The following is a 24,367-nucleotide window of genomic DNA, read 5'->3' as shown; positions in this document are numbered from 1 at the left end:
AGGCCAGAATGCTATATCTGGTTTATCTGTCTCAGTCTTTTTCTCCTTTTGTCTCATCCTTTTTTTTTTTTTTTTTTTTTGACAGGCAGAGTGGACAGTGAGAGAGAGAGAGACAGAGAGAAAGCTCTTCCTTTGCTGTTGGTTCACCCTCCAATGGCCGCTGTGGCCAGTGCGCGGCGGCCAGCGCACCGCGCTGATCCAATGGCAGGAGCCAGGTACTTATCCTGGTCTCCCATGGAGTGCAGGGCCCAAGCACTTGGGCCGTCCTCCACTGCACTCCCTGGCCACAGCAGAGAGCTGGTCTGGAAGAGGTGCAACCGGGACAGAATCCAGCACCCCGACCGGGACTAGAACCCTGTGTGCCGGCGCTGCAAGGTGAAAGATTAGCCTAGTGAGACGAGGCGCCGGCCCTCTTGGTTGTTATATACCTTAAAGGTCATATCTAGGAGCACCTTTGGGGGTGGGATTTGGGCCCTTTCCCTAGTTTCAGAATTTGCATCTTTTATTAGGTGTTGATTGGCTAATGAACTGGACGTGAAGATATAAAGTCCCAGCTGGGGTGGTTACATCTAAATTTGTATATTTTTGGACTGTCTCAGTTAGACAAGATGAAAAAGAGGACCAGATTTTCATCAGGGCCTGGAGTAATTTTTCTGACTCTGTCATAGTTGTGGTAAGAGAACTCTCCAGAATTCTTCTACAATTTTTCCACAATCTGGCTCACAGAACCACAGAAATATCATATTTTGTCATGTTTGTGGAAGTTAATATATAGAGTACAAAACTTGTGTGGATGACATATCATTTGGTTTATATTTATAAAATATTGCTTCACTTAATCATATCAGGTATGAAGATATACCCTCCATTCTTAAGGTTATGGTCATTATCATGAATTCCAGCATTTCTGTAAGATTTACTTATTTATTTGAAAGGCAGAGTTACAGAGAGAGAGAAGGAGAGACAGAGAGAGATCCTCCATCCGTTGATTCACTCCCCAAATGGTCACAAGCTTGGTTCCAGGCCAGGGCAAAGCCAGGGTCCCAGTGCTTACTCCAATTCTCCTACAAAGATGCGGGCCATGTTCCTCTGCATTCACAGGAATGTTAGCAAGGAATTGGAGTAGAAGGGGAGTAGCCAGGACCTAACCCCAGTGCCTATATGGGATGCTGTCACTGTAGATGGGAGTTTAACCCACTGAGCCGTAGAGCTGGCCCCTTTGTGATATTAATATGAAGGCCAAGTTGAAGATAGGGTGTTTTTTTTTTTTTAATTTATTTGACAGGTAGAGTTATAGACAGAGAGACAGAGAGAAAGGTCTTCCTTCTGTTGGTTCACCACCCAAATGGCTGCTATAGCTGAAGCTGTGCAGATCCAAAGCCAGGAGCCAGGTGCTTCTTCCTGGTCTCCCATGCGGGTACAGCAGCCCAAGCACTTGGGCCATCCTCCACTGCCCTCCCAGGCCACAGCAGAGAAATAGACTGGAAGAGGAGCAACCAGGACTAGAACCCGGTGCCCATATGGGATGCTGGCGCTGCAGGCGGAGGATTAACTAAGTAAGCCACGGCGCTAGCCCTGAAGATAGGATTTTGAAGGTGTATCATCACTCCTTTTCTGGATGTCATTTTTATCAATTTAAGAAGGACAGCTTCATGTTTCTAGGAAACTGTGTGTTGAATTTTTGCTCCCTTTTTAACTTTGGTATGCAAAAGTATAAAATATTTTGGATGTTTATAAAAATTTGAAATGATATGGTATAAATTTCAAAATACATATTGCACAATGTCTGACTAGTTTCTTCTTGTCTGGACATGGATATCTAAGTATGTGAGTAGTGGGAAAAAAGTTTTAGAAATTAAATGTAAGACTGAAATAGAAAAATTAAAAGGGTGTCACAAGTGATGCTTAAGGAGTGCAGTTTGCATTCACTTTAGATGATAATTGGCTCATTTGTGCTCAACATAATCTCTCAGCCTTTGCTGGACTGTCTTGTATTTATTTATATGCCATCAGCAGCAGAGGTTGAGGAACCCAGCTACTGCCAAGAAAAATCAATATGTGATTTTTTTTTTAGACCCAACAACAAGCAATTATAAAGTCTTTACCTGGCAGGTCTAATGGGGTCAGTTTCCCTTCCCACAGAAAACTCGATGCACAGCCTGTGCATGGTGGTCTCTGCAGGGAGCTGCAAATGAGGATTCAGGCCCCCCAGGGCACCCTTGTACTTATGCACCTTACATTCCTAGCCCAGGTGCTGTCATTCAAAGGCCACTCAATCAAAGGATTTGAGAAGGGAACATTTGAAGACACATTTTTCCACTAGGATTCAGGATTCAAGACTTTGTGTTCCAAGACCATTCTCCTTTCCTTTCCCCTTTAAATCATGGATATTCTAGCTATGGTTCAGAAGGAAAGAAGAGAACCCCTTGTGCAGATCCTTGTATAGATCCACCTAGCCCTCCACCTATAAGCCACCCTTCAGGGAAATGAGAGAAACCAATTCTGTAATTTAGCCTGTTGCATGTACTCTTTTATGAATGATTAAATGTTTGTGACATTTTGGTGTGTTGTCTTGACCGACTACTTTCACACCTAGCAGTTCAGCTCAACTCGCCTCAGCACAGCTGAGCTCCAGACAAGTCTTGCAAAAGAAAGAGTGCCTACATAAAGCCCCCTGAGATACAGGGTTGGTGCTGATAGGATATAGCTTTTGCAGTACTGGGCAAGTCACGAGCTTACTAGATTTAAGGAGATGGGAATGTGACTCCCCTTATAGAAGAAATTGCAAAGATTTACAGACTCTTGTACACACTCTACAGTTCTACTCAAGATTGTCTTTTTATGGCATAATTCAGATATCTTACTCTAACTCACCCTCTTTGAAATTTCATGCTGGTTAGTTGTGCCAGGGTTGAAATAGTATTCACCTGTGAAAGTCAATGAATAAGCAAATGTGAGCATAGTAGAGAATTAAAATATAGGGACCGGAAGACCAAAGTCACAGAATGTTCAGCCAGTATGGAGAAATAAAGATGAGAGTTCCCACAACTGGGAAACCAGGAGTACTGAACTCAAGAGGAAAATCTAAGGTTCAGGATGTCTTTACAGGAGAGGAAATAACCTTTATCTGTATTGTCTCAGAGAGGAAAGTTACTCAAAGAATGGAAGCCATAGGAACAAAGACTTAATGCATCACAGGGAAGACATACGTAACAATTACAGCCTTCTGAAAATAGAACAGCTTGATTTGTAAAGCACTGAAGATGTTGTAGATTGATTAAAGTATAAGAGATATTAAAAATGAGAACAGTTTTCAGGTCTTTTGTAATCAGAAAATTCTCTGATTTTTTGTTTTGTCTCTCTTTTAAATTATTCTGCCTTACTTATTGAGATTTTCATACTTCATCAAAACTGAAATTAATGTTTATTTGACATTTATGTAATTCAGTGATTTGCTATTTTGAGTAGTAGAAAGCTACAGTATATATCTTTTAAGATTTATTTATTTATTTGAAAGTCAGCGTTACAGAGAGGCAGAGGCAGAGAATGAGAAAGATCTTTCCGCTGGTTCCCTCCCCAAATGGACGCAATGGCTGGGGCTGGGCAGATCCGAAGCCAGGAGCCAGAAGATCCTTCAGCATCTCCCATGCAGGCGCATGGACCCAAAGACATGGGCTATCTTCCACTGCTTCTCAGGCCATACCAGAGAGCTGAATTGGAAGTGGAGTAGCTGGGGCTTGAACCACCGCCAATATGGGATGCTGGCATTGCAGGTGGTGGCTTTACCCATGAAGCCAGGCACCAGCCCTTAAAGTATATAGTGTATATGTTATGGCCTACAGAAACCCTTCCTAGCATGTTTGTATGTGTGTATATGTGTATATGTATGTGTCTGAGTGTGTAGAACCATGAGACACGGCAGGGACAGGAATATAGAATAAGCCTCCTCAAAACTTCATTTTTGAAATCATATATAAACGTGCTTTCCTGGGTAGATTTATTAGAGCCAGTACTCAATTTGAAAAAGATGTAGTACTTTTTCTGTAGTTTTAGCAGTACTTTCAATCTCCCAAGAGCATGTTTTGCTAAATAAAAGTGATACTGGCATTACCTCAAACCAAATTAAACATTTACATTTGGGAACTTCCTAAATGTGTGAATGTGAGCACACCACACTTTAGTTTCTTCATTAAAGTGGGTGTGATAAAAGTAGCACTATCTCAAAATTTGAGTTTTTAAATATAATAAAGCATTGTTGTAATAAACATTTAGCACTTTGCAGAGTGCCTCACAAAAACCAAATGTTCAAGAAATGTTACCTATTTGTCACTGTAGTCATGGATTTCATCATAAGCATCATTGCTCTAATTAAGGCATTATCCTACAATAAGTAAAATACATACTTTAGAATCTACCAATTTATGTGCGAGTCCTGCTTCAGTCAGTAAATAAGCAAATCACTAGATCATACGTATCTCAGTTTTCTCATTTGTTTCTATCTTATTTAAGGTAAACAAATTTCATTTATCTCATATGTACAGATGCCGGAACAGAGTGATACTTCCCAGCCTACCCTGCCTCCTGCCCACACTCCTACACTTCCTCCTCCTTCATACTCATATGATTAATCCTACAATGAGTGAAGAGTTCAACAAGTAGTAAGAATAAAAAATAAAAACTGTTCATCAGCAGTAGATGCAATATATAGGAGTGAAATTGATATTTTGAGATTCGATGATTGTTTACAGCTCTTGCCTCCATGTTTTCTCATTTGTAAGAATCATGATATCAAATTATCACAATTGCCTCAGTATTAAATTAATGTCAGAGATGTAAAACTATTAAACCAAAGCCAGTAAGAGCAAGTACTCCAAATTCATAATTTGCCACTGTCACTATATTTATAAAAATAGAAATTGGTTTTATCACCATCAAACCAGAGGATGTGCCACTTTTTAAAGATTTATTTTATTTATCTGAAGGGCAAAGTGATAAAAAGGGGGACTCTATCATCCCCTGGTTCATTCCCCAAATGGCTGATGCAAACAAGTCAGGGCCTGGCAAAGCCAAGAGCCCAGAACTCCACTCTGGTCTCTGACATGACAGGTCCGAAGTACTTGAACCATCTTCTACTGCTTTCTAACTTGCATTAGCAGAGAATTGGATTAGAAACAGAGTAACTGAGACTTCAGTTGGTTCTCCAATATGGGATGATGGTGTCAGAAGCGGCCATTCAACCTGCTGTACCACAATGCCCTAGAGGGGTTTTTTTTGAAGCACCTCTGCTAGACTGCATTCATGAATTGAGTTGTTTTTTTTTTTTTTTATAAAATTTCTTATTATCTAAGAGACAAAGACACACACACACACACAGACAGAGAGAGAGAGAGAGAGAGAGATGGAGTTCTCATCTGCTGATCAGCTGGTTTACATTCCAAAAGCCCTCAATTTCTGGGTCTGGAGCAAGACTGAGGCCTAAGTCGAGAGCTGGAAATACAATGTACATCTCCCATGTAGATGAAAGGAATCCCGTTACTTGCTCCATCATTGCTGCCTCCCGGGATCATTCCTCCTTCAGCAAGAAACTGAAGTCAGCAACTGGAATGTGGGAATCAAACCCAGGTGTTCAGATGTGGGACATAGTGCTAACTTCGGTTACATGTCCACTCTCATTCATGATTTTCTGTCTTTAATTTATATGTTTATTGATTTACACAGTATATACAAATAATATAAATATATATGACTTTTAAATAAGTGCTCCACCTGAAATTATAATTACCTACTGAACTATATAACTTGAATATTTTTAATCAATGATATTTTTGCTATGTATTAGGTATTTGAGCTTCAGTTTAATATTTATTCATCAAAAATGTGTGTAAGACACTGTGGTATAGCAGAAATTAAAGTATTCTCCATGGTTCCTCATTGAGCTAACTTTTTAAAATAAAAGTACATTTATATATTTGATGTTAGAGTTACAGAGAGAAAGGGAAAGACAATGGTGGGGGGAGAGAGAGAGATACGTCTTTCATCCACTGGTTCATGCCCCGGATAGCCACAGTGACCAGGGCTGGGCCAGGCAGAAGCCAAAAGGCAGCAGCTTCTTCCAGATATCCTATGTGGGTGGCAGAGGCCCAAGCAATTGGGCCATTTTCTGCTACTTCTCTCAGGCCATTAGCAAGAAGCTGGATTGGAAGTGAAGAAGCCGGGACAGAACTAATGCCTACATGGGATGCAAGCATTCAGGCAGTGGCTTTATCCATACACCACAACAAACACCAGGCCTTTGATCATACATTCTAATGGAATAGTCAAATATTAATTCATTTAGAAATATACTTTAGCCATAATTTTTCTAAATATTTTGATTATTGGATTTTTTCATCTTAACTTATCCCTTGAGTTGATTGTGAAGTTATCCCACAACAAAACCTCCAACTCTGTTTTTATAACATTCACGTTTTGATGTGTGTCCTTCTCTATTCTTCAAGAAGAATGTTATTGTAATTGTTTACATGTCTCTCTGTTTCTAAATCATATTTTCAATGAGAGCAGTGGCCCATGGAATTAAATTCATGGGATTATCAATTGTGGCATGGACTTCAAGAGAGTAAATGGCTCACTAAACAAAATTATAAAGGTACCATAATTCATCCATGACTTCAGGTCCAAAACACAATGATAATTTCTCCTCTTTAAAGGGTAAGAAATTTTTATATGAGAAATAAAACTTCAATTACACTTACAAAATGTAGTCACATTCTCTGCTTAAAAGAGGCATCATTGGTTATTCAGTGCAGAAACTGTCTCACAATTTTTGCATCATTGATTATGTGAAATGTGGTCTTCACCTCTTCCCATCCATAAATTGTGTTCCTATGTTGACCTCATGTTCCTCTAGGTCAGGCAAGACACATTTGAAAAAGAGAGTTTGATATGGAGAGAGCTCTCATTGATTTCTGAATAGCTTGTAAATATTTCAGATATTTACAGGAAAGATAAAAAGGGGGTAAGGAAACAAAACTCACTTAGGCAACATTTTATTTTTGAAGAATTTTTTTCATTTATTTGAAAGGCAGAGTTACAGAGAGGCAGAGGCAGAGGAAGGGGCAGAGAGAGTGAGAGAGGTTTTCCATCCTCTGGTTCACTCCCTAAATAGACACAATGGTCGGAGCTGGGCCAATCCAAAGTTTCTGGAGAGAGGAGCTTCCTCTGGGTCTCCCAAGTGGGTGTAGGGACCCAAGCACTTGGGCCATCTTCTACTGCTTTCCTAGGCCATAGCAGGGAGTTGGATAGGAAGTGGAGCATCCAGGACTTGAACTGGCACCCATATGGGATGCTGGCATTGCAGGTGGTGGCTTTACCTGCTATGACACAGTGCAGGAACTGGCAGCGGCAACATTTTTCTTAATCCTACTGTAGAATAGCCTGACCCACATTGATAGAAATACTTATAATTTTTTCTTTAGAAAATTAACTAAAATCCGTTATTCACATCATTCTAAACATGGAAGATTATTTCAATTGTAGTATGTGACCAAAGAGACTTTTAAAACTCTTCCCAAATACTGTGACATAAATTTTGTGACATAAATCACAAAATCCAGATAACCGTCGTGATATTTTTCTAAACATTATCAATCATTCTTACTCTTCAAAATAAATATGACTTTTATTTGACTTAATAAATATCCTAAGAATAATTTAAGGAAAAGTCTTATAGTGATTGTAATAATAACAAATCATATAACACATTCTTTGATGTTTTCATTAAGTAGGTGGTGTGCAGTTCTCTGTATCAGTTTTTGCATGTCTAATGGTACTTTCTCCCTTTTGTACAGAATGCACTAGGAAACCATAAAGGATATGTCAACACTTTGTCACTTATCATCCACGACTTGAAAAGGAAATAAATTGAAGTAACTTTATAAATTAACAGGTTGCACTGCGGGATTATGCATTGCATTCCACACTCATATAAACGGTGTATAATTTCTTTAGCAACAAAATGACGAAATACACACCACAACTAGCACCCAAAGAGAATGAATTCAAACATTCCCAAATCTGTAAACATTTTTAATTCCTTTTTCTTTAGATTGTTTTTTACTTGACACTGATCTTACTATCTTGAAACTTGAGAAATCATGAAACACACCTTTGTAATACTTTCCTAGCACTTTCTTTTTATCTATATTTCTACTAATTCACTGTTAAACTACTTCCCAAATACAGTAATTCTTGATTCTTAGAATCACAACCTCATTTTATGCAGTAGTTTATAAGCCCATTTAATTTTTATTCACAATTTTTTTTTTATTTTTTTCTTATTTGAGAGGTGGAGTTACAGACAGAGGGAGGGAGATACAAAGAGAAAGGACTTCCACCTACTGGCTCACTCCCCAAATGGCTGCAACAGCTGTAGCTGGGCCAATCTGAAGCCAGGACCCAGGAACTTCGGTGTCTCCCACGTGGGTGCAGCCACAGCAGAGAGCTGGATCAGAAGAGGAGCAGCCAGGATAGGAAACAGCACCCATATGGAATGCCAGCACTGCAGGCCAGGTGGAGGCTTAGCCTACTACCCTACAGCGCTGCCTCCCACAGTAGAACTATTAATCCAAGAGGCAGAGAATAGAATGGAGCAGGGCTGTGGAAGGCAAGGTGACTCCTCTGCCTGAAGCTTTGAACAGTTGATGGAGAACAATAGTAGAAGATGACAAAGGTCTTCATGCTCATCACCTACAACATGGGATTCAGGAGCAGTGATGAAAAGCAACTAATGAGCCCCAAAGTGTCTCCTTATTTAAATGAGGACACATTACGCATATTCTTCACCTCGGTGATGAATGCAGTGTTCCGCTGTTGCAAGTCAAGTCACTGAAGGAAGAATTATAGCAAGAAACTCTCAGCATGAGACAGATGGTGATGTAAGTGTCCGGGTCTATGTGAATGTCATAAGCTCTAAGCATGTGACCCTTTTTCTAGTGCTTAATCTAATGGAAATAACTTTAAAGAATCAATATATTGGCTACGGGATTATACTGTTATTTAAGAAAAGCTCAGTCAGCACTTGTACCTCTATCATTCAGAAGGTAGAATTTGCTAGGATCGGGACCCAGCTTGTCAGCCGAGTCCAGAATGAGAGGTCATATGGCTACAACAGTGAAGACACAGGATGGTGTTCTTCTGTAACTTAGTATGGTTAGCATATTTATTCAGGTGAGCTTTGCAACGTGGGATTTATGGAGATCTGTATTTTGAGAAATCTGTGAATGGTTTCCTTGTGGATCTATTTACCAAGTTGATGGAGAAGAATCATATGACAATAGACCTACTTTCTGGATTATTCTACAATGCAAAATCTATTGATTCATTTTCTGAAATAACCTTAAGCCTCACTTTGACACAAAGGGTGATTTTATGTAACCTTTTAATGGAATCCAATCCAGGAAAAAAAATATTGTGCTTAGGACTCCCAAACTTTTTATTGTGAAGACTTTTAGTGTAAAAGATGAATGAATATCTTAGTATAAGGAACCCGTATGCCAAGCACATGGATTTAACCATTATTATTTTGCCATATTTGCTCGATATATTTCTTAGGTAAATTTGATTTTGAAACACAATGAAGATATTTAATATTCTATTCCTATGTAGATAAGGACCGTTTCATGTTCAATCATGGTATAATTGTCGCAACTAACAAAATAAATAATGATTCTATAACATCATCAGATAACTAGTATATTTTAATCTCCTTAATTATCCCTCCATGACTTCTCATATTTTTCTGCATGTTCATTTCAATCTAAAATAATTCCTTCTTCTCTTTTACCTCCTAACCATTGACTTGAAGAATCTGGATGGGTGGAACTATTGAAAGGAACTTCTCGGAGGTTTCGTGGCTCATTAGGCTAATCCTCCACCTGCAGCACTGACACACCAGGTTCTGGTCCCGGTCGGGGCGCTGGATTCTGTCCCGGTTGCCCCTCTTCCAGGCCAGCTCTCTGCTGTGGCCAGGGAGTGCAGTGGAGGATGGCCCAAGTATTTGGGCCCTGCACCCGCATGGGAGACCAGGGGAAGCACCTGGCTCCAGGCTTGGGAACAGCACAGTGCAGCGGCCGCAGCATGCGGCTGCGGCGGTCATTGGAGGGTGAACCAATGGCAAAAGGAAGACCTTTCTCTCTGTCTCTCTCACTGTCCACTCTGCCTGTCAAAAATAATAAATAAAAATTAAAAAAGAAAGGAACTTCTTAAACTTCAGTGTTCATAAAAAACACTCCTGAGAGATTTTGTTAAAATGCTGACTGTCATCAGTTCAGGTCTGCCATGGACCTGAGATTGTGCTTGTCTAGCACCTGTGCTTACTCATATTATTCTTTTGACCACATTTCGAGTAAGTAAGTTTGTAGAATATTCTCTTGTGTATTTGTCTGATTACATCCTTGTGGTGGTATTTAATTTTTTGAATTTTCTGTATAGTAAAGCAAAATAAAGACAAATCAGATCAATGAAATATGGAACTTTAAAAGTCCATAAACAATAAACCTCTGAAGACACCAGAAACAGAGACGCATTCACAGGTCAGTACTATTATAAATGAAAAGAAAATCATAACTAAAATGTATCAGAAACATTATCAATAAGACAATGCTATCAATCTATAGCAATGAATTTGATACATTTGATAATATTTTTTTAAAACTTTTATTTAATGAATATAAATTTCCAAAGTACAGCTTATGGATTGCAATGGCTTCCCCCCATAACGTCCCTCCCACCCGCAACCCTCCCCTTTCCCACTCCCTCTCCCCTTCCATTCACATCAAGATTCATTTTCGATTCTCTTTATATACAGAAGATCAGTTTAGCATACATTAAGTAAAGATTTCAACAGTTTGCTCCCACACAGAAACATAAAGTGAAAAATACTGTTTGAGTACTAGTTATAGCATTAAATCTCAATGTACAGCACACTAAGCACAAAGATCCTACATGAGGAGTAAGTGCACAGTGACTCCTGTTGTTGACTTAACAAATTGACACTCTTGTTTATGGCATCAGTAATCACCCTAGGCTCTTGTCATGAGCTGCCAAGGCTATGGAAGCCCCCTGAGTTCACTGACTCTGATCTTATTTAGACAAGGCCATGGTCAAAGTGGAAGTTCTCTCCTCCCTTCAGAGAAAGGTACCTCCTTCTTTGATGAAATTTAGCTTGCAAATTCCAACTTAAGGAGAAATCGAAGGTCTAAATAATAAATGCTATCAAATAAACTGAAGCCATGTTTTAACATTTTCTTTTCTTTTCTTTTTTTTTTTTTTGACAAGTAGAATTAGACAATGAGAGAGAGAGAGAGAGAGAGGGAGACAGAGAGAAAGGTCTTCCTTCCCTTGGTTCACCTCCCAAACAGCCACTATGGCTGGCGGGGTTAGGCTGATCGGAAGCCAGGAACCAGGTGCCTCCTCCTGGCCTCCCATGCTGGTGCAGGACCCAAATACTTGGGCCACCCTCCACTGCACTCCCGGGCCACAGCAGAGAGCTGGACTGGAAGAGGAGCAACCGGGACAGAATCCGGTGCCCCAACTGGGACTAGAACCCCGGTGCCAGCGCCGCAGGCAGAGGATTAGCCTAATGAGCCATGGCGCCGGCCTTAATATTTTCACATGAAGAAAACAAGCTCAGATTTTAGAGGATATTGATGCTACATTTTCAAGGCACATATCAATTTGATTTTCTATCAGCATTTCCAAATGAACAAACACATTGCATCTCATTTTATGAGGTTAATAGTGACTCAGTTACCAATGCTGGGAACAAAAGAATGCAAGAAATGATAATTATAGGATCACTTTGTCCATAAATGCAAATGCAAATGTCCTAAATAAATTCAGTAAAAACTTCCAATAACACAAATTAGAAAATAAGGTAATTGCTAACTCTTAATCACACTATAGTCAGCTCCCTTTCATTACAAAGAAGAGTTAATCAAAAACGTAAAGAGAAATAGGAACATGGAGACAGGGCAGGAAGTGCATTTCTCAAGGAGCAGATATGGGGGTCTGCTGTGACGCAACAGATTAAGCTCCAGCCTGTGACAAGGGCATTCTGTATTGGAGCACAGCACTCTGGTTCTGGGTGCTCTGCTTGCTTGCTATACACTTCTGTGCTAATGTGCCAGGGAAAGCATCACATAATGGCTCAAGGACTTGGACCTCATCCACCCATCTGGCGGATCTGGATTGGGAATCTTTGATTCTGGCTTCAATCCAGTCCAGCCATAGCCATTGTGGCCATTTGGGGAGTGTACCAGCAGATGGAAGAATTTCCCACCCCTGCTTTTGTCTCCTCCTTCTTCTGTCTCTCTGTATATCAAATAAATTTTAAACGTTAAAAAACAAAACGAGCAAAAGGCAGAAGTAAGGAGGCGGCACTATTTAGTGTTTTGGCAGATCTATAACATTTTTTTCAATTTTTAAAATTTATAGAAGGTGATCAAATTCCATGTATTCCGTATACACAATTTTAGGATCATGATACTTCCCAACTTACAATCTCTCCCACGTATGCTCCCGGCCTCCCTACTCCTTCCTTTCTTATTCTTTCTTTTAATTTTTACAGTGACATACTTTCAGTTTAAAATCATAAGCTTAACCTTCCATTAAATAAAGAATTCAACAAATAGTAAGAAGAAAAAAATATACTGTTACTCAACAGTAGAGACAAGGGCTATAAATAATAATCAAGAGCCAATAATTGAAGCTGTAATGAACTAGGATATTTCTGAAATGTTTTACATTGTCTCAGAATTACAGTGATTTGCCATTTCTAGATAGCAGACATTATGTATAGTACACATGTCTGTGTGTGTGTGAGACATAAACATTTAAATCTGAACATAAAATCAATTTATTTGGACTTGAATTTAAATGATGGAAGATTATCCTCTGTAACTCTCTGTTAGATATATGAATAAGATTGCATGTGTCATTGTCTTAATCTTATTGTATTAGCAAATTGAAGACTGAAATGTACTTAAAAAACTTTCACACTTAATCAATTTGAATTCTCTTAGATATCAGAGAACGTTCAAGTGTTATATATTACAATGTCAATTCTATTAAAAATTAAAAAGGAAACTGTGATTACCTCAATAGACATAAAAAGGTTATTATAAAAGTTAACATATATTCATAATTAATAAAATAAATAAAACAACAACTATTAATAAACAAGGACCTCTAGAACATGTTTTATGAATACAGGGATATGAGAATATTCAGTTTATTAAGTAAACAGAGTCACTGAGGAAAGTTGCTTGTCATTCAACATAACCAATAAATTAAGTTTTATCAGATACAACTTTTTAATTTGAGAAACAGTACCTATAAAATGTTAAATATAAATGAACAACTTAAGTAGATAAATAGTATATGCATTGCCTTAAAATAGTAAATAATAAATACTGAAAGAATCTCTATCTCATCTTTCAACTCACTTTACTAAAACAAAAAATAATATGTAAGAAATGCACAGGACATAAAAAAAGGAAAACTTTCATTACTTGTAATTAATCATTTTCTACATGGAAGTGTAGATATTTATTATAAATGATAGTTACTATAAATAATGGAGGCTATTAGAAAGCTCACTGGATATAAAATTTATAAAGCCAATTTTGTTTCTGAATATCAACAACAAACATTTGAATCACAGATTATGTGATATAATTTACAATATCAGTAAAACTTTTTTTATTTGGGAATAAATTTAGCAAATGATGTGCAGAATTTTTCACGATAAATAATGCAACTGTTTCAGAGAAGGCCTACGATATTGGAGAGATAATCCATATGCAAAAGCTGTCACTGTCATTTTCCTCAGTTGATTAAAGAATACCCCAATGGATCAACAAAAAACCTCTAATATGTAGTGTGACAGAGATTTTTATGCCATTTAACAACTTTTTATAAATTGTATAAGAAAAGGTACACCATTAAGATAGTTTGAGAAGACACAAAGAAGTAAAATATAACTAAGAACCAGGTTTCCTCTTGCAATGAGAATAAAAACAGTGTGGTAATAATATAAAAACAGGCAAAATGATCAACAGAAGAAAAAGACCCCAGAAATAGATACCTACATATATAGAAATCTGTTATATGACACATAGTAGGGTATTTCATTGGAAAAAAAAAAAACATTAAATCAGTATGGTTTATATAATGGTTATCCAAGAGGAAAATGGAATTGGAAGCTTGCTATACATCTTACATGGTTTTCATATGCTGTTCGGTAGTTTATGTAGTCTTGTTATGCTTCATTGGTCAATTTCTTTTTAATTGTGCTGATCTTCATTCTCGTTTCAAATATTATTGTGTTTCAATATCACATCTCAGCCTTTACTCAGAATGATTGGTTTCCTTTCATCATTTTGTTAACTGAGTTCAAACAGTTCCCAACAGTGAAAAAATGCCTTTCAAGAGTACATGTCATAGTAGAATGTCATTAAATTTTTGTTTGAATTATTGTGCAGCATGCAATAAATAATGTAATCACAGATTAATGAACTAGGGCTAATGAAATCAGGAAATCAAAAATAAGAGCCTATTGACTATGAATTCTAAAATTCTGTTATATAACTGCATTTTTATATGGGAGACAGCATTTTTGTTGTATATTTCATCTATTTGGATATTATATTCTTCATCCTGTGTTAGAATACTTAAGGTATATTCTCTTTTTCTGAGTGTTCCAAAAATCTGCTGCATTTCTCTTATAGCAAAAACTTTCATTTGTTCTCCATGTAATCTTCATGTTATCCATGTTGTGTTCAAAGATAACAAGAGATGATGGCCTCTATTTCTTTTTTTTTAAGATAATTTATTTGAAAGGCAGAATTACACAAATAGATGAAGAGATGCATACAGAGAGAAAGAGATCTTCCATTCTATGGTTCACTACCCAAACAGCCTCCATGGCAAGGTCTGGATCAAGCCACAGCCAGGAGCCAGTGTTTCATCAGGTCTCCCACATGGGTGCTGAGGTCCAAGGACCTTGGCTGTCTTCTACTGCTTTTCCAGGAACATTAGCAGGGAGTTAGATTGGTGGTAGAGCAGCCAAGACTGGAACCGGCATACATATGGAATGCCGGTGTCGCAGACAGTAGCCTCACCCACTACATCACAATGTCAGCCCCTATTCGTATATAAAATAAGAAAGTGGTCCTTTTTTTAAAAAAGATTATTTATTTATTTATTTGAGAGGTAGGGTTACAGAGAGAGAGAAGGAGAGACAGAGACAACGGTCTTCCAACTGCTGGTTCACTCCTCAATGGCAGCAGTGGCCGGAGCTGGACTGATCTGAAGCCAGAAGCCAGGAGCTTCTTCCTGGTGTCCCACACAGGTGCAGGGGCTCAATCATTTGGGCCATCTTCCACTGCTTTCCCAGGCCATAGCAGAGAGCTGGATCAGAAGTGGAGCAGCCAGGACTATAACAGGTACTCATATGGGATGCCAGCACTGCAGGCAGAGACTTGGCCCACTATGCCACAGTGCCGGCCCCATGAAAGTAATTTTTAAAACCCAAATTAAATTTACATATTCTGAGATCAATATATTTTCTACAGTAAATCTATTTCCATAATGTATCTGAGAGGTAAGCAGAGTGCTTTTACATTTTGCTACTTTTTAAAAACAGGCAACCATATACTTTTGAGTTTTGAATTTATAAAATACTAGATAACTGTATCTAGATTGCTTTAGAAAGATGTCAGAGTCCATGGTATTATCTATGAGTTGGCAGGTAGTATCAGCTGATGTGACATTCCCATTATATTTGAGAACGAAATAGGATCATCAACTGGCAGCTCTGAAGACAATAATCTTTATAAAGCTCAATTAGTGAAATATATCTTGATGAAGAAGGAAAGGCTTAGTGACATTTTGCAGACTTCCTAATGCAAGAGAGCCCCTGTACTATGCCAGCTTACTTGCATGATACATTAACAAAGTGATATTGTAGGAGGGGAAACATGCAAACTTTATTCAAAAGCTTGTGACATACCAGATGCTTAGGCATATTTAGACTCAGCACACATTGTTTTGCTAATGCAAGAGGAAGATCATCCTTCCTTTTGGAATCATTGGTGGCATGAGCCATTTTACTCCTTATTGAAATTTTTTGTTAACTAAAATATATGTTATAAGTTTTGAAGATACAGACATATTAAAATTAACCTAATGCTCAAGGTTTCAACACAACTTTCACTCCAATTAAAATCCTCCTATTGCAGTCTTTATGAAGTAAAATGTGGGAAAATTCTATTTGTAAGTACAGGAAATTGATTATGGACTACTCAATATGTTCACAAATTAATAGGATACTTAAATAGAAATTATCCAGGAATCATTCATTCAGCATCTTCATTTTAAATGCGGAGAGAAGAGTAAACTCGTGGATTTTTATCCATTCCCCTCTGCTTATAGCTGTCTATCCTAGAGTTGATTACATACAAAGTACGCATATTAAGGACCTGCAAGGACACACACTCTACTTCATACCTTCACATATTTATCAAAATGTAACCCTGTTTAGATACTTATCACACGTTCCCACTTTCAGAAAGCAACGAATAAACCATCTAATTAATTAAGCCTAAGGTAGGAGTCAGGCCCTGAATGTGTTAGAGGTTTATTGACATTTCTTATCACAGAGACTCTAATAAGAATGTGTCTGTAGCATCCTGGCATAACCAGATTCAAGTTTGAATTCAGAGTCATATCACACAAATACTTTCACAATTAAGAATCAGATGTCTGAGGATGAGAAAACAGAATAATGATCAGGCAGCCAAGATCAGAAAAACAGGGAGAAATTTGAAACAAAATTCAAAAATGTTGGAATTTACTTGTTGTATCAGAGTATCAGGAAATCAATAATAGATGAACCAAGATATGGTTTAGATAAATTCCACTTAACCTGTGCTTCCCTGGCATGCCGAGATAATCATGAGCTTACTACAAATAGGCAAGAATGTGGGTGCCTTACGAAGAAAAAAACAGAATTAATATGTGGGAGTTAGTTGGTAATACTACACTAACACATATACCATGGTAAATATTGAAAGACATTTCAAAATAAGTGTTTTTGGAAAGACTGGGTTTTCAAAGTAATTTTTTAAAGATTTTAATTATTTGAGAGGTAGAGTTATAGACAGAGAGAGAGGTCTTCCTTCCTCTGGTTCATTCTCCAAATGGCTGCAACGGCTGGAGCTGGGCCAGTCTGAAACCAGGAGCTAGGAGTGTCTTTGGATCTCCCATGTGGCTGCAGGACCCCAAGCACTTGGGCCATCTTCCACTGCTTTCCCAGGCCATTAGCAGAGAGCTGGATAGGAAGAGGAACAGCCTGGACACAAACTGGTGCCTATATGTGATGCCGGCACCACAGGCTGAAACTTAGCCTACTACACAGCAGCACTGGCCCCTGAAGTATTTTTTAAATTTAGTATAACATAAGTAGAATTCACTGTATTCATTTTTTGTGTTTTTCATCTTAATCTGTTGGTTGTTTAATTAGCAAAATTTTATGGGACAATTTGAATACAGATACATTAAAATGTGTATATTTTGAAAATACAAATGATGCTAAGTCAAAATATATTGAAAATTAATCGCTATATAATCTCTCAGAAAATTAAATTTGTAATAACTCAATAAATAGGAAAAACAGGAAATGAGTATACAACTAGTCAGTGCAAGCTACCCTTGCAAAAAAGCTCTAATCTACAAAGGGTTAATAAGTACATTAAAACACTCAACATGGCTTATAATTAAAGAAATGCATATGGGAAGCTTAATATGCTGCTTGCGGGAATACAGATGTATGGAAATTTTCTGGAGGGCAACCTGGAAACATTTATCCAGATCATTAAAATACTCACACTCTTTAACCTAATTATCAAATTTTTAGGGTTATGCATCCTAAGGAGATAACTAAAGATGCTCCAAATGAATTATGTATGGGGACACATTTTGCAAGTTTATGGTAACAAAACACTGCAATCAGGAATGATGTTCAATGTTAGACAACTAGTTGAGTTTACGTCAAAATAAAAGAACTTCAGTAATACAATGGAATGTTAAACATTTTTCAGAATAAATTTTCAACTACTACAATACTATAAAATTTGTAAAAATCAATACACATAATAAACATCAACTGTATATTATATTTTTAATTATGTACCTATGCAGACAGGCACACATGGATACACATTTCTAGAAGGAAATGCATTAAAATGTTAATATTTTAGTTTAAAAATACTATGATTATGAATGGTGCCTTTCTTTCTCTGCTCATTTCCAAAAGTTTGGGATTTAAGCTTTTATTAATTATATATTATGAAAAAATAATACACATTAAAGAAATTATATTTCATTGCACACTCTGAAATTGTTAAGCAAAAAACATTATCATTCAAAGACAAATGAAAGATAACTATGATATAAAAATAGTATAATATATAATAAACTATTTTATTGAAGAATGTATGAGCATAAATCACAAAATTGTTACTCAATTGTAAATAACTCTGTAAAACAAAGTTTTTTTTTTTTTTTTTTTTTTTTTTTGACAGGCAGAGTGGACAGTGAGAGAGAGAGACAGAGAGAAAGGTCTTCCTTTGCCGTTGGTTCACCCTCCAATGGCCGCCGCGGCTGGCGCGCTGCGGCCGGCGCACCGCGTTGATCCGATGGCAGGAGCCAGGAGCCAGGTGCTTTTCCTGGTCTCCCATGGGGTGCAGGGCCCAAGCACCTGGGCCATCCTCCACTGCACTCCCTGGCCACAGCAGAGGGCTGGCCTGGAAGAGGGGCAACCGGGACAGAATCTGGCGCCCCGACCGGGACTAGAACCCGGTGTGCCGGCGCCGCTACGCGGAGGATTAGCCTAGTGAGCCGCGGCGCCGGCCTGTAAAACAAAGTTTTTAGAAATTTATATCATATTGCTAATTACAATTGTAATAAGATTAATCAATCCTTAATTATGCTATTAATCTTATTATCTATGTGCAAAAATGGCCCTGGATTAATAGTAAAACTAAATTGTATTTCTATCCTATATTGAGTTCCGTAGTAAAAATACTACTGATCAAATATTCATAACATATTCATTAATATTTATTATATGTATTTAATATTAATACATTAAATGATTGGAAAGTGTGTATTTGCAAAGTTCAAATTTTGTAACAAGTAATTCTATTATATTAAATGCATTTAAAACTCATTAGATGAGAATTTTAAAATATATGCCAAAATAATTATTGATTCAAAAATAAAATCAAGTATGTCTTCGTGAAATAATTGAAATAAATTCAAAACATAAAGATTCAAAATAACTGACAACATTCTTAGATCAATGCCACTTAGCAAGCATTTTTTGAAAAATAAGTTGTAAATCCATTAATTATATTTTTTAAACATTTGATATGAATGCTTTCACTCAGATGGAGAGATTTTTCAGTATCTACATGTTTGATGTCCCCTGTGTGCTAGACTTTGTCTCTGGTAAGAAAAAAAGCACAGAATTCAAAGTTACTAGGATGGCGCAGGGGTTTAAAGCTGCAAAATGCAGTGCCGGCAACCCATATGGGCGCCAGTGTGAATTCTGGCTGCTCCACTTCCCATCTAGCTCCCTGCTATCGCCTGGGAAAGCAGTAGAAGATGACTTAACTTCTTGGGTCCTTGCATCCACGTGGGAGACCCAGAAGAAGCTCCAGGCTTCTGGCTTCGGATCAGCCCAACTCCAGCTGTTGCAGTCATTTGGGGAGTGAACCAGTGGAGGGAAATTTCTCCTCTCTCTCTCTCATTCTCTCTCTCTCTCCCTCCCTCCCTGGCTGCTTCTGCCTCTCTGTAACTCTACCTTTCAAATAAATAAATAAATCTCAAAAAAAAAAAAAAAAGTTACTAGGATGAGGATACATGGGATTACACTGCTTTAACCAGAGATGACAGAAAGTTCTGGGGCTCTAACCTAAGAATAGAGCAGTGTTTTTTAGGAAACGTAAACAATCATAGATCAGTGAAATCATGAGAAAGGAAAACAATGGGATGATATACCTCCAGAAAATTAGCTAATAACTAGATGATGTAAGGTCTTGTAAAAAGTTAAGTATTTTGGCTTTTCTGATGAGATGGAAAACCATGAGAACTCTTGCAGTGTGACATATGTTTCTGAAGGATAATTCTATAGGTCAGACAATAAATCACATAATGCCAATCTATAATTAAGCTATAATAATTTAGGCAGGGCTGGCGCTATGGCTTTAGCAGGTAAAGCCAGTGCCTACCATGACAGCATCCCATATGGGTGCTGGTTCAAGTCCCAGCTGCTTCACTTCACATCCAGCTCTCTACTATGGCCTGGGAAAACAGTAGAAGATGGCCCAAGTACCACCTTCATGGGAGACCTGGAAGAAGCTCCTGGCTCCTGGCTTCGGATTAGCACAGCTCCGGCTCTTGCAGGCATCTGGGAAGTGAACAAGTGGATGGTGACCTCACTCTCCTTCTGCCTCTGCCTCTCTGTAACTCTGCCTTTCAAATAGATAAATAAATATTTTTTTTAAAAAATTTAGGCAAAATATAATGGTTCCCCAGACCCAAATCATTGTAGCAGAAGAGCTGCCTCTGGGCAGAAAGTCTATGATAAGATTGATTTAATTGATGGATTCATAGTAGAGTATATAAGAAACAAAGAATAAGGTATATCTCGCTACATAAAGTAAATACCTATTAAAATGGGAAAGACTGTGAGTGAGACAAAAAATTATATGCCATCCCCTGAGAAGCAGGTTTTATTCTCCTCCTGTTGAGTTAGACAAGACTTTGTGGTGTGGCTGAGTGTGGAAATGGTGATTTGTGAACTCCAAGGCTGAGTAATATGAAGTCTTACAACTTCTACCTAAGATTCATAGGACACTTAACTCTGAGAGTTGTTGGTCATCATATAAGGAATCCTTCTACACAGAGTTGTCCTAAATGTAAGGACACTCATGGTGGCCACAGGGAGAAGACACATAGAAAGAAGCCAGAGAGCCTATAGCTGTCCCCACCTTTCTAGTGCTGATGCCGAATATATGAATAAGAAGCCTTCAAATGACTCCTACCTCAGACATCATCTGTCTACAACCACATGGGAGTTCCTGAGCATAAAGAGCCTGTTGAGCCTACTCAGCTTAGGCATAAAAACATCAAAAATAAAAATAAATAAATAAATGTACGTTAAGCTTGTAAGTATTGGTATAACTTTTCACAGCAACAACAGAGCAGAGCAGTAGGAGAAACAGGGTTAGAGGAAAATCAAATGTTCTTTCTCTGGGAGCCAATGTTGCGGTGCAGTGAAGGAATGCACAGCACATTGGAGTGTTGGCTGAAATCCCAGCTGCTCTGCTTTCAATCCAGCTTCTTTCTAATGAATCTAGGAAGGCAGTAGTTGGTGGTCCATGTATCAAAACCAGGGATTTTTTTTTTTTCTCTCTCTCTCCCTATCAAATAAATAATTTTTCAAAATTTTATTTTTCACATGTTAAGTCTAGATGGTAATTAACCATCAAAGTGAAAGTGTGAAGCAGGCTATCCAACACCCCCTAAAAAATCAAAGATGTTGAGATTAGATCACTCCCTCCTGAAGACATTTGTATGTCTAAGGTCATCACACCAAATGTTGAGTTGTTGTTATAACAGTGAATATTCCTCCCTCGATCTTCATTTTAATATAGTGCTTCTGCATTTTCACCATTAAAAATAATATACATTATGGATTGCTGAAGAACAGTCTGTATCTATGAACTTTCTTTTATTCCTTATTTACTAAAGTGATTTGTTTTTATGTATTAATGATTTTTTACATTTATTAAAGACTTCTTCTGCACTTAGTGATATGACTATGTAGGTTTATTTACACAACTAAATATATGCTGTCATTAAAGCATAACATTGTAGGATCTATCTTATCTCACAAATAAATAACTATGAGCTATTATTCAACAGAATCCTTTCCATCACCTGTTCTGGGCTAAAAGCTGTGCATTAAAGAACCTCATAAGACCTATAAAAAGCAGAGTAGAAAGAGAAATATTACTCTGAGTAGATAATTTGAAACTGCCATGCACAAATACAGGGTTTGAATAAATGTCTAGCTAAGATATTTGAGAATTATGTGTTTGTTAACAGCATTTTGAATTAACTAAAATGTTCCCATAGGTTCTTCAGATTTGCCTCAGAGGTCATAGGTAAATTCTTAAAAACCATGTTAGCTATAACTTCTGGTGGAAATTTCTGGGTTCTTTACTCCATCAACAATGTAAATAACCATGTAGGTTTCCAGTTTCTGACATTAAACCACTTTACATTTGGAATTGAAAGAAAGCCTCCTGTATTCTATATGGCACCATGAGTGACATTAGGATGAAAAATTCTTATATAACTGAACTATCTTCACATTCTTGAGAAAAGCCCTATTTTGTCACCAGTTACTCCATTATGATTCAATGTGTTCTGGACACCTGGATTAATTAATTGCACTTCTGGGTCCTCTGATAAGTTAGGACTGTGGAATGTTTTACAGCTGAGGATATGAGAAATGTCACTTCCAGGTCAGACATTTAATTGCTGGCACAAAACCCTAGGTTGTTTTTCTTTCTGCTACCGTCATTAGTAATGTTCCAGATAGTGGTGACTTTTTCCATCTAAGATGTGAAATAAAGATACAGAGTGCAGCCTCTAGCAAACTCACTGCATTTATAACCTGATGGAGACAGAAACACTGTGGTTTGCTTGTCACTATCACTGATGAGTGTTTATTACTATGGTATAGCCTAGATTTGAGGTGTTTGCTTAGGGCTTAGAAGAATGACAGGTAGAAAACTTCCAGAGCTTGGAAGGATATTGATGCAAATTCTGTATTGGTGAAGCGTTTGGAAGAAAACAATTGTCACTTTAATGAATTTATAGCTTGAGGATAAAAGTTTCAGAAAAGGAAGCATTTGATGTATACTATTTGCTGTATGTTGCAAGCTATTGCTAGAAACTGAGCTCAGAAAAGAATTGACTTTTTTTGAAATAAGCAAGAAAGGAAGCATAACACACAAAGTTAGGGGTGTTTTGGATTGGAAAGACATAAAAACACTAAAAGATAACACAAACTAAGTATTTAACATCAAAAGCAAAGTCAATGTGACTCTGCAGGGAAGATTAGCTAGAGTGCAGCTTTCCTAACCGTGGACAGAAACCTTTTGTGAACTAAGTGGCCGTCCAATAGACTGTCCCAAAGACAAAACAGAAAATGGAAAGCAGTTTAATAAGTAAATACTTAAGTTATTCTTGATTCAGTTGAGAGAAAGAAAAGTCTGGGAGAGAGGAAGCAGAGCACTTTAGCAGATCTAAGAAAATCTGGAAAAGAAAAGCAAATAAGGATATTTGCTTGTTGAGCTGAGAGGAATTAAGTAACTGGAAACAACCAAGTTCGTAAGAGATTTGCACTACCAAAGAAACCGTAACTCTAACAAGTTTTCTAAGTTGAAGATTTAGCTCAACCTACTGTAAACAACTGAATAAAATCCATGGGTGCCCTAATACTGCCTTATTCAAGGTGTCCTGAGTAAGGTAGTAAAGACAGAAACACATTCCAGAAGGTGTAGCAAGAGGCTAAGGAATCAGTGGAGTGGGCCTTTTTTCATGGACGAGGATCTGTGGCTAGACCAGTATTTCCCTTCCCGTGCAGTGGGGTTCTTGCAACATCTCACAGGATTTGAGGTTCTGTGGAGAAGTTTACCACTGTTTCAGTTTGCAAATAGCACCTGTATTGTACTTATTCTTCTGTAAAGGTTATAAGGTGGTGCATACATTCTGGAGAAGAATATGGCTGCTACTTAGTCAAATTTAGTATGTGCATATCTATCATCCAAAAGTTCTGCCTTGGGAAACACATCCTTAATAAATGTTCAACAAAGTTAATTGAAGTATCGTTGGCCTTAAAGGGGAAGTTGAAACAGTTTGCTTGTGTCACTGCTTGGGAAGTAAACTGATAAAACTTGGTGGAACTCTATCAGAGTTGCATGCACCAGTGGAGGAAGAATTATTATACATATACTAAGTGGTTAGATCCTATAAACATTTTTTCTGATTAAAAACAAGTAATATATGAGAACTATAAAATAGAGCAACTTATTTATATACAGAAATATATTAACACAAATAAGGTTACATATTTATAAGAAAAATTAAGTATATTAAGATGATTGCTTTGGGGGTAGGAAGAGGAAACCAAATGGGCCATGGAGAAGAAAAGGAATAAATGAACAAAGGA

The 24,367-nt window shown here is 37.6% G+C and overlaps 1 long non-coding RNA gene and 1 pseudogene across 1 annotated transcript in view; one reads left to right on the top strand and one right to left on the bottom strand.

Moving 5' to 3' along the window:
- The window catches only part of LOC100347298 (large ribosomal subunit protein eL27), a 115,959-nt gene extending 110,414 nt beyond the window's left edge, over positions 1 to 5,545 (bottom strand). The window contains exon 1 of the long non-coding RNA XR_016229708.1: positions 5,432 to 5,545. This is a non-coding gene — a long non-coding RNA (large ribosomal subunit protein eL27). The remainder of the gene's footprint in view (positions 1 to 5,431) is intronic.
- A 3,174-nt stretch (positions 5,546 to 8,719) lies between these two features.
- Positions 8,720 to 24,367, top strand: part of LOC108176397 (cyclin-dependent kinase 1 pseudogene) — a 104,922-nt pseudogene continuing 89,274 nt past the window's right edge.

The sequence above is a fragment of the Oryctolagus cuniculus genome, chromosome 2 (assembly GCF_051225735.1).
Source record: "Oryctolagus cuniculus isolate XC-2025 breed Fujian yellow rabbit chromosome 2, ASM5122573v1, whole genome shotgun sequence".
In the NCBI taxonomy this organism is placed as follows: Eukaryota; Metazoa; Chordata; class Mammalia; order Lagomorpha; family Leporidae; genus Oryctolagus; species Oryctolagus cuniculus.
This window is presented reverse-complemented; position numbering and strand designations above follow the sequence as displayed.